The sequence below is a fragment of the Lactuca virosa genome, chromosome 4, assembly GCF_052849685.1.
Source record: "Lactuca virosa cultivar CGN04683 chromosome 4, Lactuca_virosa_CGN04683_v6, whole genome shotgun sequence".
NCBI lineage: Eukaryota > Viridiplantae > Streptophyta > Magnoliopsida > Asterales > Asteraceae > Lactuca > Lactuca virosa.
Window position 1 is genome coordinate 192,987,004 of NC_136429.1, and position 15,389 is coordinate 193,002,392.

At 35.5% G+C, this 15,389-nt stretch overlaps 6 non-coding genes across 6 annotated transcripts; all 6 read right to left on the reverse strand.

Annotated features, from left to right (window-relative positions):
* Positions 1–2,152: 2,152 nt before the first annotated feature.
* LOC145110035 (U2 spliceosomal RNA) lies at positions 2,153–2,347 on the reverse strand. The gene has a single exon (XR_013709429.1). It is a non-coding gene; the product is annotated as a U2 spliceosomal RNA (small nuclear RNA).
* A 255-nt stretch (positions 2,348–2,602) lies between these two features.
* On the reverse strand, positions 2,603–2,766 carry LOC145110634 (U1 spliceosomal RNA). The gene has a single exon (XR_013709999.1). It is a non-coding gene; the product is annotated as a U1 spliceosomal RNA (small nuclear RNA).
* A 6,569-nt stretch (positions 2,767–9,335) lies between these two features.
* On the reverse strand, positions 9,336–9,531 carry LOC145109987 (U2 spliceosomal RNA). The gene has a single exon (XR_013709380.1). It is a non-coding gene; the product is annotated as a U2 spliceosomal RNA (small nuclear RNA).
* Positions 9,532–10,151: 620 nt separating this feature from the next.
* On the reverse strand, positions 10,152–10,315 carry LOC145110621 (U1 spliceosomal RNA). Its single transcript, XR_013709987.1, has one exon. It is a non-coding gene; the product is annotated as a U1 spliceosomal RNA (small nuclear RNA).
* Positions 10,316–13,794: 3,479 nt separating this feature from the next.
* Positions 13,795–13,990, reverse strand: LOC145110002 (U2 spliceosomal RNA). The gene has a single exon (XR_013709396.1). It is a non-coding gene; the product is annotated as a U2 spliceosomal RNA (small nuclear RNA).
* Positions 13,991–14,599: 609 nt separating this feature from the next.
* On the reverse strand, positions 14,600–14,763 carry LOC145110651 (U1 spliceosomal RNA). Its single transcript, XR_013710015.1, has one exon. It is a non-coding gene; the product is annotated as a U1 spliceosomal RNA (small nuclear RNA).
* Positions 14,764–15,389: the final 626 nt, after the last annotated feature.

Consider the following 15,389-nt stretch of genomic DNA (forward strand, 5'->3'; position numbering starts at 1 on the left):
AATAGATCAATTTTCATCCTAAGAATTTAATATAATCCTTGTATGTGCAAAAATGTTTGACAAATATGTTGCTTAATACATAGAGTAAATCACCAAATTTTGGATCAAATATCAAGGGAGATTGATAATCAGTTAGAGATATTATCTCTAATGGTAGAAGAATCGATTGGAAAACATTTAGATTTTCGATTTGTGATTGGAATGTATTGCTAAATCTATTGAGGAATGTAACTAGATGTGCTAAGATGTTGAAAAATGAAGAAATTGTTAGATTTAATGATTTTTGTGTTATTGCAGGTAGAAATTTTTCTTGGATCAATATTATCAGTATTTCTAGTATCCTATGAGGGTTCTTAATCATTGAAATTGGTCTCTAAGTTGACAAAATATAGTGTGAATCCTGAAAATGGGCAACAACCATTATTTTTGAAAAAAAAAAGAGAGAGTCTCAGCACCTTTGGTACAACTTTACAAGGTGTTTTAAAGACAATGTGAAACCTATTCAAAATATGTAAGACCTAATGGATTTGGTACGACCATATATGTTACAGCTCATACTTCATTTTACAACCCATGCAAAATTTTGGCAAACGATGGGTTTTGTTTGGGGCTTTGATGTGGACATTCCAATTTATTTGAAGGTTGTATAGAATTTATATGACCATACCAATTCATTTTATAGAAACTTACACTTATTCTAGGGATTTTTTTTCTAGGGCTTTTGGTATGGTTTATAAAGTTATTTCCCAGCATGTACAGGGGTGCGATATGTAGGTAGTGTTTTTGGATACACACTTTCATCAAAGAAAGTACTTTTTTGTAGAGTTTACCTATGTAGAGTATAGTGTAGATTTATTAAGCAAAAGAACACTTGGGTAAATAAATGTTTTTAAAGAACGCGGTATAAACATATTTACAGGTAAAATTATTGGCAATTTAAGGGAAAAAAAAGTAGGGAAAAAGTCAACAACTGACCACAAAAGAAGGTGTGGTTGAAGAAAATGACCAAAAAATTGCAACTTTCATAAAATGTCCATGATTTCCATAGGAAGGGTCTCTGCAGAACTCGTTCAGCTTTGATGAATTGGAAAAGCTCTGAGGAAGTGACGTGGGCAGGGGTAAATTCATAAAAACACAAAGAAGACTTAACAAAATTGAAAGGGTGCTGGTCAAAAATTTTAGTTTAAATCGAAAAAATTGTGTTTGAAATCGAAAAAGTTGTGTTTAAAATCGAAAAAATTTATGTTTGAAGTTATCAAAATCGAAAAAAATGTGTTTGAAATCGTTTGAAAATTTTTTGTTTGAAATCGAAAAAACTTACCAAAACCGTTCTCTGGCATTATTTGTGAAAATTATAATTAGATAATCGACAATAATGTAGTTGCAACTTGCTCAACTTTGTATCTTATATCTCAGGCTTAGGCTCAAAGAGACAACTAAGATTTTGTCTTGATTAGTCCATCGTTTTTAATGATTTTCTATTTTTAGTCGTGAAGCTCTATACTTGATATGAGGACCTAGTATGACATATGTTCCACCGGGTTTGCAGTTAAACTCCCGGTTTTGCATATTTAGACATTTTGGTGAGCTCAATAGCCACAAAATCTTCATTACTTTACGAAACGGGATCCTGGTTTCCTAGTTGATGGGTGAAATGATTGTGTGGTTTTGATAATAGCAAGGGTGGGGAATGAATACCGGACGAATGGTAACCTGATGGAAGAGTTTGGCGTTGAAGGTGACGACTCGATTCCCATGCATGATGCATCCCTTGTGAATTTATACTTGTTTTATCATTTTTTGTGAGGTTTTGATAGTATGGATTCCTGCAATCAGTGATATGCATGGCATCTCTATCTAGCATTTTTGGGCAGCCTGCAGTTGGAAACGTGAACTGGTTCTTGCTATTGATGTTAATACAATAGTTTTCTTCAACTCACACACTGAATTGGTTCTTCCTCAGTTTTCTTTGGTGCAGGGTATGTGGGATGACCTCAGGCATGGAGCGTACAAGTCATCTGGATTATTAATTAATCATGGTAAACTACAAGGGTCAATGGTACCTGCTGCAACTCTCCTTAAGTGCTTATAACTTTAGTGGAAGTGGCCAGCATGGATGCATTAGAAAAGCTAAGCTTAAACTTTGGATTTGGAGGGGTGCGCCATGCCAAGGCAATAGCTCAACGCCAAGGCGACACTCAAAGACCCCAATAGCAAGCTATTGTGACAGATCTTTCCCCATAAAAAATATTATTAATATCAAGTGAGCCGATGGCCCACATATCAGATATTAAAATGATGAGAACAGATACTACACTGATTTTAGCCAAAAGGCCGAGAAAGGTATGAAATTTCCGCAAGGGAAAGGCCTTCCGTTTTGAACCTACTCAAAATTCTCTGTTTGCTTTCCTTGAGGCGATGTGGGACTCATTAACTTTGCACAGGTAATATTATTTAATTTTCTCATGCAACCGACTCAATTAATGGCTTCACTCCCTTCTAGCTAATTAATATTGGTAGTAGACTGCAACAGCTTAGTTTGCTTAATATACCTAGGTACCATATTTTAATATAAAGTATAAACCATAAAACTAGGGTATGGATAGGGGCCGCGCAAACGCAAGCCCCCGCTAACACAAATTATGACGTAGGTTCGACCAACTTGGGCCGACCTTAGACAGGCACCTCTCCGTAATGTGCAATGGAGATCACCAACCTAGGCCATGGACCTTCTTGATCGCCCAAAGACCCAGTCCAGGTAAGTGACTTTTCTGTTCTCCTACCCTCACTTTTTATCCAACAACTACCTTCACTTTTCTTTTCTTCACCCTCCGATGTGGGATGGATTCCTATTCTTAATTCTTTGCCAAACTTACATATACTCCTCTACGTGCTACATCTGTAACTTCCTGCTTTACCTTATTTATATATCCTAATCACAACTTGCCACACTCAATCTCAACTCATCATCAACCCATATAATACTTGTTTGCATTTCATCCCTGCTATTACTTTACCAAATAAACAAAATATATTATATATCAGACTATCACCTCCATGCTTCTCAAGACGATGCAAAAATCTTGGTGATGCCCTTGGACGATATGTTAAAATCACAAGTGATCTTCGGTACAAGCTAGACCAATTGTTAGCACATCGCACCTAAACTCTATGACCTTTTTCATAAGGTGAGAGCACGGAAAAGGGTAATTAAATCAGATGTTGTGCTTCAAGGCCTGCAAAAGTGACACTCAACTGCTTCTACCCAATTCCTTTATCGTCCCTTCACGCAAAATATTTATTTTGCAATATTTAATTTTCAGGTACAATCACGCTTTGTTCTAATCAATATTTCATGCCTCTTTCTCGATACAAAAATTGCCACTTATGAGAATACTTTTTCACGTACGTATTGCTATACACAACTACCCGTGCACATCCATGGCATAAAACCGCCTTATCTTTGACCACGACTTGACCGTTTCGCTGAAAATTGATATTCCATGTGTAAACTGTGGATCAGTTATATTCCTGCTAATACTAAAACTGATAATTAAAAACTATATATGCCTTTACATTGTGTTCTCAGGTTTTGTTCAGAGAAAGGGGCCGAAAAGAAAATTATGTAAAGGGAAAAGGAGAAAAGAAAGTTATTATTTTATTTATCTTATAGACTTGGAAAGAATATAAGGAACCCGACCTTTCATAATGTTCTAGAGTTTCAGGTAAAAGAAAGAAAGCTTATAATTTGATAACTTTGTATTTAACATCACAATACTATACAATTGTTAGAAACAGTAAAGTACAATAATCACTATCAGCAACAACCAAATACATCTATTGCTGGCTAAACCAAAAAGTTCTGGCAAAATCTCTTAACTCTTGCCATGAAATGATTATGCACTAGCTAATGTCAACAGAGCATGATTTCATTCATTAAATTTATCCTAACCTATTAAAAGTTTGTAATTCTAATGGGACAACAAGCATATGTATTTGAAACCATTTAAAAACTAACATTTACCAACTTTGTTGATGTTGAGTATGGTGTATGTCTTATCATACTCCTTATCGCCCCCAATGGATGCAAAATATATTTTTTAACACCAAATATCAATGTAGTAACCATCTTTCTATAATCTGAATGTGAAAGCGGAGTAGCTCGCCGAATCCAAAGTGTCTATCTCTGCCACCAGACTGAACTATTTGATAGGAAGCCTACAGAATGGTCCTGTATGCCATCTTGGTGGGGAACCTCTTCAGCCACGTGAGGCTGGTGAGAAGGCCCGGGAAGCACCAATGCGCTATCGAGCGCTTGCCTCCGGAGTGACGAGTGCTCGACAAGCACAACCAATCACGAAGGTAAGGGCGGCGGGGCAGCCCATTTTTTAAAAGTGGACGTGAGCGCGTTCACCCCGAGGAAGTCGACCAACCTAGATAAAAAAACAAAAAATAATAATAATAATAATAAAGAGCCTGTCCCCATTTGAAGGAAAAGAAGATAAAAAAAAAGCATAATAAAACTTATTAGGAGGAGAACCGGAATGAAACGCCGGAAACAAACTTAATTAATTTTCATCCTAATAATTTAATATAATCCTTGTATTCGCAAAAATATTAGACAAATATGCCGCTTACTACATAGAGTAAATCAACAAATTTTGGATCAAATATCAATCAGTTAGAGATATCGTCTCTAATGGTAGAAGAATCGATTGGAAACCATTTACATTTCAGATTTATGATTGGAATGTATTGCTAAATCTATAGAGGAATTGTATTTATGGATTCTAGCCTTAGATATTAATGTGGGTTAAAATATTAAAGATTGAATCAACTAACTAAAACCTTATCTCTTATTTTTGATGTCAGGAAATGGTGATCTTCTTCCTCCTCATCCACCCACTCAAAACTCAAACTTCACTCTTCTATCAATTATGTCAAAATAAAAGCTTATTAGTCCAAACTATTTGCACTGGATGCGAAATTTGAAGATGACATTTCGCTATGAGAACAAGGAGTATGTTCTGAATGTGAATTTCGACAAGGATCTGGCCATTGATATGGCCTCAACTCTTGTCAACTAGTTATGATCAATTTATCCTAGCTTATCATTTAAAAAAAACAACACAAAAACAACATTAATTGAGCTACATAGTCTATAACAAACTGCTAAAGCTGGAATGTAAAAGTCACATTCGAACAGTAGTGTAAATGCACTTGTCATGGCCATTCAACAAGGAAAGGGGAAGAAAAGGAAGACTTATTCCCAACCCAAATGGAAAGGAAAATCCCACATTAGAGAGCCCAATGGTGGGCCAAAGGGAAAGTTCAACTTTGATTCTCCTTATGTCGGTGATCCAAAAGAGGTCGTGTGCTTTCATTGTGTCCAGAAAAGACATTGGAAGAGAAGTTTCCCCAAGTACTTGCAAGAAGTGAGAGAAGCTAAAGGAAAGGTATCTGGCTCCACATCTGGTATGTACTATATAGAAATCAATAACATTCAATTTTCAAATTCTTGGATCCTTGATATGGGATGTGGTTTCTATATTCGTTATGATATATAGGGACTAAGGGAAAGTGAAAGGGCCGAACATGGAAGTTGAACCTGATCATGGGGAATAGATGTATTCCGGCTGTTACCAAGATTGGGACTTATGAGCTTATGTTTGGTGATAGTGTTAGGTTTGATTTAGAAAATTGTTGTTATAGTCAAAAATGACAAAAAAAACATAATTTATTTTCATGGTTTATTTATACAAGGTTATCGTTATGTGTTTGACAATAATGATGGTGCAATTTTAGTTTATAAAATGTTATCCTTGTAATGGCATGTATGAAATTGTTTTGTGTGTTAATGACCTTAGCAATGGTGTATTTAGTATTAGTTCTTCTAATGTTTTAGACCAGGCATCCTTATGGCATTGTCGTATTGGGTATATAAACAAGAAACGCATCGCCCAACTCCAAAAGAATGGAGTGTTGGAATCATTTGACTTGAAGTCAAATGATGAATGTGAATCTTGTCTATTAGGTAAAATGACTAAATTACCTTTCATGGGAACTTGTGAAAGACGTGAAGGAATGTTAGACCTCATCCATACATATGTATGTGGTCCTTTAAAGTCCGACACAAGGGATGATAATTGCTACCATGTGACATTTACTGATGATTATATTAGATATGGCTATATCTATTTAATCAAGCATAAGCCGAAAATCTTTGAAAAGTGTGAAGGGTTTAAGCACGAAGTAGATAATCAATTAGGCAAGAAGATAAGGAGGATCCTATCAGATAGAGATGGATAATATCTTAGTATCGGTTTCAACGATTATCTTAAAGAATGTGAAATTGTTTCAAAATTGACCCTCCCATGACACCACAACTTAATGGTGTAACTGAAAGGCAAAATCAAACCTTACTTGACATGGTTCGTTCCATAATGAGTCAAGCATTATTCCCTATATCATTTTGGGGGTATGCCTTAGAGACAACCACCTGTATCCCTAATCTCGTTCCTACCAAGAAGGTTTCCAAAACACCTCATGAAATGTAGAGTGGGAAACCTCCCTCACTCGTACGTATCAAAGTCTGGGATTTTAAGGCTCTCATTAGGTGTGATACCTAAGATAAACTAAAACTCATATGCTTCGGCTATAGGATCAATCATGTATGTTATGACTTGTACTCACCTTGATGTGGCTTATACTTTAAGCATGCTTAGCTGATATTAAGGAGATCCTGAGGCAACTCATTGGATAACAGTGAAGAACATACTTAAGTATTTACCGAAAACCAAAGATATGATCTTAGTTTTCGGTGGAAAATATGAACTTAAAGTGAGTGGTTATAGTGATGTAAATTTTATAATGGACCGGGATAATAGTTATTCGCAATTTGGCTGGATATTCTTGTTCAATCCGGCAAAATCTCTTAACTCTGGCCATCAAATGATTATGCATTAGCTAAGGTGAACAAAGCATGATTTCATTCGTTAAATTTATCCAAACCTATTGAAAGCTGGTAATTCTCATGGGACAACAAGCATATGTATTTGAAACCATTTTAAAACTAACCTTTACCAACTTTGTTGATGTTGAGTATGGTGTATGTCTTATTATACTCCTTATCGCCCCCAATGGATGAAAAATATATTTTTTAAGACCAAATAGATCAATTTTCATCCTAATAATTTAATATAATCCTTGTATGTGCAAAAATGTTTGACAAATATGCCGCTTAATACATAGAGTAAATCACCAAATTTTGGATCAAATATCTAGGGAGACTGATAATCAGTTAGAGATATTGTCTCTAATGGTAGAAGAATCGATTGGAAAACATTTAGATTTTCGATTTTTGATTTGAATGTATTGCTAAATCTATTGAGGAATGTAACTAGATGTGCTAAGATGTTGAAAAATGAAGAAATTGTTAGATTTAATGATTTTTGTGTTATTGCAGGTAGAAATTTGTTTTGGATCAATATTTCTAGTATCCTATGAGGGTTCTTAAATATTGAAATTGGTCCCTAAGTCGACTAAAAAGAGTGTGAATCTTGAAAATGGGCAACAACCATTATTTTTGAAAAAAATAAAAGATAGAGAGAGAGAGAGAGAGTCTCAACACCTTTGGTACAACTTTACAAGGTGTTTTAAAGACAATGTGAAACCTATTCAAAATATGTAAGACCTAATGGATTTGGTACGACCATATATGTTACAGCTTATACATCATTTTACAAGCCATGCAAAATTTTGGCAAACGATGGGTTTTGTTTGGGGCTTTGATATGCACATTCCAGTTTATTTAAAGGTTGTATAGAATTTATATGACCATACCAATTCATTTTATAGACACTTACACTTATTCTAGGGATTTTTTTAGGGCTTTTGGTATGGTTTATAAAGTTATTTTCAAGCATGTATAGGGGTGCGATATGTAGGTAGTGCTTTTGGACACACACACTTTCATTAAAGAAAATACTTTTTTGTAGAGTTTACCTATGTACAGTATAGTGTAGATTTATTAAGCAAAAGAACAGTTGGGGTAAATAAATGTTTTTAAGGAACGGAGTATAAACATATTTATAGGTAAAATTATTGGCAATTTAAGAGAAAAAAAAGTAGGGAAAATCAACAAATGACCACAAAAGAAGGTGTGGTTGAAGAAAATGACCAAAAAATTGCAACTATCATAAAATGACCATGATTTCCATAGGAAGGGTCTCTGCGGAACTCGTTCAGCTATGATAAATTGGAAAATCTCGGAGGAAGTGACACGGGCAGGGGTAAATTCGTAAAAACACAAAGAAGACTTAACAAAATTGAAAGGGTGCTGGTCAAAAATTTAGTTTAAAGTCGAAAAAGTTGTGTTTGAAATCGAAAAAAATTATGTTTGAACTTACCAAAATCGAAAAAAATGTGTTTGAAATCGTTTGGAAAATTTTTGTGTGAAATCGAAAAAACTTACCAAAATCGTTCTCTGGCATTATTTGTGAAAATTATAATTAGATAATCGACAATAATATAGTTGCAATGCCAGAGGCTTGGCACAACCTGCTCAACTTTGTATCTTATATCTCAGGCTTAGGCTCAAAGAGACAACTAAGATTTTGTCTTGATCGTCCATCGTTTTTAATGATTCTCTATTTTTAGTCGTGAAGCTCTATACTTGATATGAGGACCTTGTATGACATATGTTCCGCTGGGTTTGCAGTTAAACTCCCGGTTTTACATATTTGGACATTTTGGTGAACTCAATAGCCACAAAATCTTCATTACTTTACGAAACGGGATCCTGGTTTCTTAGTTGATGGGTGAAATGATTGTGTCGTTTTGATAATAGCAAGGGTGGGGAATGAATACCGGACGAATGGTAACCTGATGGAAGAGTTTGGCGTTGAAGATGACGAATCGATTCCCATGCATGATGCATCCCTTGTGAATTTATACTTGTTTTATCATTTTTTGTATTTTTTGTGAGGTTTTGATAGTATGGATTGCTGCAATCAGTGATATGCATGGCAATTCTATCTAGCATTTTTGGGCAGCCTGCAGTTGGAAAAGTGAACTGGTTCTTGCTATTGATGTTAATACCATAGTTTTCTTTAACTCACAAACTGAATTGGTTCTTGCTCAGTTTTCTTTGGTGCAGGGTATGTGGGATGACCTCAGGCATGGAGCGTACAAGTCATCTGGATTATTAATTAATCATGGTAAACTACAAGGGTCAATGGTGCCTGCTGCAACTCTCCTTAAGTGCTTATAACTTTAGTGCGTGGAAGTGGCCAGCATGGATGCATTAGAAAAGCTAAGCTTAAACTTTGGATTTGGAGGGGTGCGCCATGCCAAGGCAATAGTGCAACGCCAAGGCGACACTCAAAGACCCCAATAGCAAGCTATTGTGACGGATCTTTCCCCATAAAAAATAAGATTAATATCGAGTGGGCCGATGGCCCACATATCAGATATTAAACTGATAAGAACAAATACTACACTTGATCTTAGCCAAAAGGCCGAGAAAGGTATGAAATTTCCGTAAACGAAAAGCCTTCCGTTTTGAACCCACTCAACATTCTCTGTTTGCTTTGTTTGAGGGGATGTGGGACTCATTAACTTTGCCCAGGTATTATTATTTTATTTTCTCATCCAGTCACATGCATGCAACCGACTCAACTAATGGCTTCACTGCAATCGCTTAATTTGCTTAATTAATATAGCTACCATATGTTAATATTAATATAAATTATAAACCATGAGACTACCCAACGCAGCAGCACAAAGAAATCTTGATATTTGTCATTAATTTTTTAATTTACCAGCTTCTAATCCAAGTTACCTATTCTATTTATTTGTTATTTTCAGGTTTAAGGTTTCTAAGGAGAGACAGGTATATATGTATCCTATCCTCATAACCACTTGATGATGGGGATGATTTGTTACTTGATTATGATCGATGCAACCTATCCAAATCTGAGTCAACAGAAACTATGCATGGGCCTAACCAAATCTGAATCAACAGAAATTACGCACGGGTTTCTTTTTTGGCTTTGAACTCCCTCTTATATAATATATATCACATACACCAACAAAGACAAGACGTCCGTTTGGAAATATATATTTATAATAATCTTAAAACTAGAGTATAGGTAGGGGCCGCGCGAACGCAGGCCCCCGCTAACACAAATTATGACGTAGGTTCGACCAACTTGAGCCGACCTTAGACAGGCACCTCTCCGTAATGTGCAATGGAGATCACCAACCTAGGCCATGGACCTTCTTGATCGCCCAAAGACCCCGTCCAGGTAAGTGACTTTTCCGTTCCCCTACCCTCACTTTTTATCCAACAACTACCTTCACTTTTCTTTTTTTCACCCTCCGATGTGGGATGGATTCCTATTCTTAATTCTTTGCCAAACTTACATATAAGATGTGGGATGGATTCTTATTCTTAATTCTTTGCCAAACTTACATATACAACTCTACGTACTGCATCTCTAACTTCATGCTTTACCTTATTTATATATATCCTAATCACAAAAACACAACTTGCCACACTCAATCTCAACTCATCATCAACCCATATAATACTTGCTTGCATTTCATCCCTGCTATTACTTTACCAAGTAAACAAAATATATTATATATCAGACTATCACCTCCATGCTTCTCAAGACGATGCAAAAAATCTTGGTGATGCCCTTGGACGATGTTGTGCTTCAAGGCCTGCAAAAGTGACACTCAGCTACATCTACCCAATTCCTTTATCATCCCTTCACGCAAAATATTTATTTTGCAATATATATGTTGCTTATATGTACAATCACGCTTTGCTCTAATCAATATTTCATGCTTCTTTCTCTATACAAAAATTGCCACTTATGATAACACTTTTTCACGTACGTATTGTTATACACAACTACCCGTGCGCATCCATGGCATAAAACCGCCTTATCTTTGACCACGACTCGACCATTTCGCTGAAAATTGATATTCCATGTGTAAACTGTGGATCAGTTATATTTCTGCTAATAGTAAAACTGATAATTAAAAACTATATATGCCTTGACATTGTGTTCTCGAGTTTTGTTCAAAGAAAGGGGCCGAAAAGAAAAATATGGAAAGGGAAAAGGAGAATAGGGAGTTATTATTTTATTTATCTTATATTGTTGGAAAGAATATAAAGAATCCGACCTTTCATAATGTTCTAGAGTTTCAGGTAAAAGAAAGAAAGCTTATAATTTGATAACTTTGTATTCAACATCACAAATACCATACAATTGTTAGAAACAGTAAAATACAATAATCACTATCAGAAACAACCAAATCCATCTATTGCTGGCTAAACCAAAAAGTTCCGGCAAAATCTCTTAACTCTGGCCATCAAATGATTATGCATTAGCTAAGGTGAACAAAGCATGATTTCATTCGTTAAATTTATCCAAACCTATTGAAAGCTGGTAATTCTCATGGGACAACAAGCATATGTATTTGAAACCATTTTAAAACTAACCTTTACCAACTTTGTTGATGTTGAGTATGGTGTATGTCTTATTATACTCCTTATCGCCCCCAATGGATGAAAAATATATTTTTTAAGACCAAATAGATCAATTTTCATCCTAATAATTTAATATAATCCTTGTATGTGCAAAAATGTTTGACAAATATGCCGCTTAATACATAGAGTAAATCACCAAATTTTGGATCAAATATCTAGGGAGACTGATAATCAGTTAGAGATATTGTCTCTAATGGTAGAAGAATCGATTGGAAAACATTTAGATTTTCGATTTTTGATTTGAATGTATTGCTAAATCTATTGAGGAATGTAACTAGATGTGCTAAGATGTTGAAAAATGAAGAAATTGTTAGATTTAATGATTTTTGTGTTATTGCAGGTAGAAATTTGTTTTGGATCAATATTTCCAGTATCCTATGAGGGTTCTTAAATATTGAAATTGGTCCCTAAGTCGACTAAAAAGAGTGTGAATCTTGAAAATGGGCAACAACCATTATTTTTGAAAAAAAGAAAAGATAGAGAGAGAGAGAGAGAGTCTCAACACCTTTGGTACAACTTTACAAGGTGTTTTAAAGACAATGTGAAACCTATTCAAAATATGTAAGACCTAATGGATTTGGTACGACCATATATGTTACAGCTTATACATCATTTTACAAGCCATGCAAAATTTTGGCAAACGATGGGTTTTGTTTGGGGCTTTGATATGCACATTCCAATTTATTTAAAGGTTGTATAAAATTTATATGACCATACCAATTCATTTTATAGACACTTACACTTATTCTAGGGATTTTTTTAGGGCTTTTGGTATGGTTTATAAAGTTATTTTCAAGCATGTATAGGGGTGCGATATGTAGGTAGTGCTTTTGGACACACACACTTTCATTAAAGAAAATACTTTTTTGTAGAGTTTACCTATGTACAGTATAGTGTAGATTTATTAAGCAAAAGAACAGTTGGGGTAAATAAATGTTTTTAAGGAACGGAGTATAAACATATTTATAGGTAAAATTATTGGCAATTTAAGAGAAAAAAAAGTAGGGAAAATCAACAAATGACCACAAAAGAAGGTGTGGTTGAAGAAAATGACCAAAAAATTGCAACTATCATAAAATGACCATGATTTCCATAGGAAGGGTCTCTGCGGAACTCGTTCAGCTATGATAAATTGGAAAATCTCGGAGGAAGTGACACGGGCAGGGGTAAATTCGTAAAAACACAAAGAAGACTTAACAAAATTGAAAAGGTGCTGGTCAAAAATTTAGTTTAAAGTTGAAAAAATTGTGTTTGAAATCGAAAAAGTTGTGTTTGAAATCGAAAAAAATTATGTTTGAACTTACCAAAATCGAAAAAAATGTGTTTGAAATCGTTTGGAAAATTTTTGTTTGAAATCGAAAAAACTTACCAAAATCGTTCTCTGGCATTATTTGTGAAAATTATAATTAGATAATCGACAATAATGTAGTTGCAATGCCAGAGGCTTGGCACAACCTGCTCAACTTTGTATCTTATATCTCAGGCTTAGGCTCAAAGAGACAACTAAGATTTTGTCTTGATCGTCCATCGTTTTTAATGATTCTCTATTTTTAGTCGTGAAGCTCTATACTTGATATGAGGACCTTGTATGACATATGTTCCACCGGGTTTGCAGTTAAACTCCCGGTTTTACATATTTGGACATTTTGGTGAACTCAATAGCCCCAAAATCTTCATTACTTTACGAAACGGGATCCTGGTTTCTTAGTTGATGGGTGAAATGATTGTGTCGTTTTGATAATAGCAAGGGTGGGGAATGAATACCGGACGAATGGTAACCTGATGGAAGAGTTTGGCGTTGAAGGTGACGAATCGATTCCCATGCATGATGCATCCCTTGTGAATTTATACTTATTTTATCATTTTTTGTATTTTTTGTGAGGTTTTGATAGTATGGATTGCTGCAATCAGTGATATGCATGGCAACTCTATCTAGCATTTTTGGGCAGCCTGCAGTTGGAAAAGTGAACTGGTTCTTGCTATTGATGTTAATACCATAGTTTTCTTTAACTCACAAACTGAATTGGTTCTTGCTCAGTTTTCTTTGGTGCAGGGTATGTGGGATGACCTCAGGCATGGAGCGTACAAGTCATCTGGATTATTAATTAATCATGGTAAACTACAAGGGTCAATGGTACCTGCTGCAACTCTCCTTAAGTGCTTATAACTTTAGTGCGTGGAAGTGGCCAGCATGGATGCATTAGAAAAGCTAAGCTTAAACTTTGGATTTGGAGGGGTGCGCCATGCCAAGGCAATAGTGCAACGCCAAGGCGACACTCAAAGACCCCAATAGCAAGCTATTGTGACGGATCTTTCCCCATTAAAAATAAGATTAATATCGAGTGGGCCGATGGCGCACATATCAGATATTAAACTGATAAGAACAGATACTACACTTGATCTTAGCCAAAAGGCCGAGAAAGGTATGAAATTTCCGTAAACGAAAAGCCTTCCGTTTTGAACCCACTCAACATTCTCTGTTTGCTTTGTTTGAGGCGATGTCGGACTCATTAACTTTTCCCAGGTATTATTATTTTATTTTCTCATCCAGTCACATGCATGCAACCGACTCAACTAATGGCTTCACTGCAATCGCTTAATTTGCTTAATTAATATAGCTACCATATGTTAATATTAATATAAATTATAAACCATGAGACTACCCAACGCAGCAGCACAAAGAAATCTTGATATTTGTCATTAATTTTTTAATTTACCAGCTTCTAATCCAAGTTACCTATTCTATTTATTTGTTATTTTCAGGTTTAAGGTTTCTAAGGAGAGACAGGTATATATGTATCCTATCCTCATAACCACTTGATGATGGGGATGATTTGTTACTTGACTATGATCGATGCAACCTATCCAAATCTGAGTCAACAGAAACTATGCATGGGCCTAACCAAATCTGAATCAACAGAAATTACGCACGGGTTTCTTTTTTGGCTTTGAACTCCCTCTTATATAATATATATCACATACACCAACAAAGACAAGACGTCCGTTTGGAAATATAATCTTAAAACTAGAGTATGGGTAGGGGCCGCGCGAACGCAGGCCCCCGCTAACACAAATTATGACGTAGGTTCAACCAACTTGGGCCGACCTTAGACAGGCACCTCTCCGTAATGTGCAATTGAGATCACCAACCTAGGCCATGGACTTTCTTGATCGCCCAAAGACTCCGTCTAGGTAAGTGACTTTTCCGTTTCCCTACCCTCACTTTTTATCCAACAACTACCTTCACTTTTCTTTTTTTCACCCTCCGATGTGGGATGGATTCCTATTCTTAATTCTTTGCCAAACTTACATATAAGATGTGGGATGGATTCCTATTCTTAATTCTTTGCCAAACTTACATATACAACTCTACGTACTGCATCTCTAACTTCATTCTTTACCTTATTTATATATATCCTAATCACAAAAACACAACTTGCCACACTCAATCTCAACTCATCATCAACCCATATAATACTTGCTTGCATTTCATCCCTGCTATTACTTTACCAAATAAACAAAATATATTATATATCAGACTATCACCTCCATGCTTCTCAAGACGATGCAAAAAATCTTGGTGATGCCCTTGGACGATGTTGTGCTTCAAGGCCTGCAAAAGTGACACTCAGCTACATCTACCCAATTCCTTTATCGTCCCTTCACGCAAAATATTTATTTTGCAATATATATGTTGCTTATATGTACAATCACGCTTTGCTCTAATCAATATTTGATGCTTCTTTCTCTATACAAAAATTGCCAGTTATGATAACACTTTTTCGCGTACGTATTGTTATACACAACTACCCGTGCGCATCCATGG